Source organism: Amia ocellicauda, unplaced genomic scaffold (assembly GCF_036373705.1).
Source record: "Amia ocellicauda isolate fAmiCal2 unplaced genomic scaffold, fAmiCal2.hap1 HAP1_SCAFFOLD_29, whole genome shotgun sequence".
Taxonomy (NCBI): Eukaryota; Metazoa; Chordata; class Actinopteri; order Amiiformes; family Amiidae; genus Amia; species Amia ocellicauda.
The window spans coordinates 752,397-755,472 of record NW_027102854.1 but is presented as its reverse complement, the minus strand read 5'-3'; positions in this window follow the sequence as shown (position 1 = coordinate 755,472).

The following is a 3,076-nucleotide window of genomic DNA, read 5'->3' as shown; positions in this document are numbered from 1 at the left end:
TATGTATATATATTATAATAAAAACAAACACTCCAGTAAGGTACGGACACCCGTACATGACACTGGCTAAGGTAAGGGAACCCATAAACAACCATAAGCACCCCCGGACCTAGGACAGCCTGTAACTTGCTAACTTGCTAACTGTTTTGTTTGCTTCTCATCGTTTGCTGCTAGTTGCATGCCAAACGAGTTCGTTCTGTCCAAAATATAAGCTTTTTTTCTTCTAATAAACTCAATAAAAATACAGTGCACTAGCAACTATTTCCCTTTCAAAAGTTGTAGTCCCGTTTCAGTTAAAACAAAATGTGTTCTTCAAACAAAGAAAATACTTGTGTTTCTTTTCCCTCTTTACCTGCTCTTATCACAAAGCTTCTCAACACAATCTCAGGTGCAGGTGCACTCTGCGCTATCCTTTGCCCGAGCTTTGTCCAGGAAAACTCACTGTAGCCATCTTAGTTCAACACGGGCTCTCCTTACCTGCGAGTCACACGGGTCCAGTTCACTTTGCAAGTGAACAGTCTCTTCTCAGAAACAATAAGGAAACTTGGAAAGAAACACAATCCCAGGTCGGTGTTAAAAAAAAGTTCTTTGTTTTCATATTAAAAGAAAACATTTGTATTTTCTCTGCACACTTCACAGCTCCAATTAGCACACTCAACTAATCCCTGCCCCCCTCAGAACCGTCACTAAAGAAAGGTACTCACAGTCATTTTAAATATGACATCCTGTAGTGCTTGTTTTCAAAATATGATCTTATTATCACTTGAACCAAATAAATCCTTTGACCCACTAATACCAAATTACAGTTAGGGGGGCCACAGATGTGATTTGAAAATACGATCTTCCATGTCTTTCTGTTGTGTTTTGACCTGGGGATCTGTAATTGTCCAAGTGGCTACTGCACATGTACTTATTTAATATTAAATGTGTTATTTAATTAGGCTTGGTTCTGGTGAGCATGTACAAGACGTCAGCTTTTTAAATAACTGTGTGTATTGGATCATACACATTTTAGAAATACTCTCTCAAACTTCCCGCATTGGTACCTCACCAGGGAGGTAGAAAACAGCAATAGCATTGAAAAAGTGTGATTGTAGTTCTGCTCTTCTGCAATATATTTCTACAATATCTTTAACATCTTCTTTAACATTGTTTTAAAGGCTGGGACCAATATGGTGGAATATCTCCAACACACGGACATTGAGAGACTCGACCCCTTTGTGCTGCTGCTCAGAGACCAACTCTCAGTTGTCTCTGAGTAGGCTATGGATCAACTTCCTTTCCTAATATGAAGGAGACCATGGATACAAAACCTATGAAAAACAGGTGATTATTGTTATTCTTCTCATTATAAACTACTTAATACATCTCTCCCATAAAGTACAACAGGATAGTGGTGACGTCATTCAGGATTGGATTGCCATTGGTCAAAAGCCCTCTGAGAGAAATTGTGTGGCGACACTCCACACTCTTAGAAGAAATTGTTCTGCACAGAACCATAAAGGGTTCCTCGAGTAATCGCTCTGGTGGATCCCTTTATGGTTCTATGTAGAACCCCTTCAAAGGGGTTACATGAAGAACCCCCAAACATAGCGTTCTACACAGAACCATTCGTTTTAAAATGTTATATATAGAACCCATTCAAAAGGGGGACACGTGCTATACCTGAATTTGTTTTCCAAATACAATCTTTAAAAAATGTATGAGTTCATATATACAAACACACATACACAACGTAGAAATCGCACTACTAGTGAAGTAACTTCATTTACATTATATGCCACAACTCCTCAATTTGGAACGCAAAAACAAGACATCTGATGTAAAAGTGTAAACTAATTACGAACAGCACTTTTGATTTTTATCTTCAATTCAGGGGCTACTTATTCGAACAGTAAACTGTATTCTCTCTTCAGAGTGACTGGAATGTTTTTGCCTACATTCAACTTAAATATGAAAGTTTCCAAAAACGGCATAGTTTTCTTTAAGGCTATTCAATGCCAAACACAAAATTCTCTCTGCTTTCAGTGCTTGTCCTTCAGCACAATTACACAGGTTCATGATGTTCTCATTTCAATACATTGTTTTCTTATTTAAACTATTTGACTTTGAGCTTACATTGAGAATAAAATCACTTTTGCAAGTAAAACCTGGCCAAGAAAGGAAGCAGCACTACAATAAAACAATACACAGAATACAAAGCAGTTCCTTCAAAAGTGAAAGTGATAAAGAGTGATGTCTGTCAGTAAATTACGTTGAGATACATATTGGTTATTTTGAATTAGGAGTCCAACTTCAATAACTTCTATTAACAAGCCAAAATACAGATCAGAATTACGGGTAATTGAAAATAATATGTAGCGCCTAGGTAAGCTTGGATGTGTTCAGAGAAACACTAAAAACGGACCTTCCTCACACCCGTCTTGTTGTGGTGGACGTGGTCATACAGGTGATGTGGCTGGATGTCTCAGTGGTGTGCCAGGTGGACGTTGGGGAGGAGGGCACATCTTCGGGATACTTCTGCGTTGATGGCCTGGATGATGTGCAGGGGCACGTCTGTGCGGGGCAGCAGTGTGGAGATGGTGATTTTGGCAGTTTGGAATTCCTCTGTGGCTTTCTTTGCCACCTGTCTCAGGGCTGAGGCCACATCGCCCCTGCGGGCACTCAGGTCGTTAGTGCCGGTGTGGATGAGGATGTGTTTGACCTGGCACAGCCTCCTCTTGGAGAGCAGCTCCAGGGCTCTCTGTGCTGTCGGGCACCAAAGCTTTTTCACTTTTCGCCCAGGGAAGAGGCGCCTCTCATCCAGGAACTTCCCATTGGAGTCGCTCAGAATGACCACCTCTGTGTTGACCTGCCACTCCGGGTTTTGCGTCGGGAGTGGTGGGGGCAGCGGGTGTGTTTTAGGGGAGTGGCGTTTCAGGGGTTTGTGTATTAGTGGCAGGTCTGGTGATAGTGGGGGTGTCAGGAGTGGTGGGGAGTGTGGGTGGATCAGTGGGTGCATCAGTGGGTGCGTCAGGGGTTGTAGGTGTTGTGGGGTCAGTGCAGTGCAGTCTCTGTGCTCCTCTCTTAGCTTCTC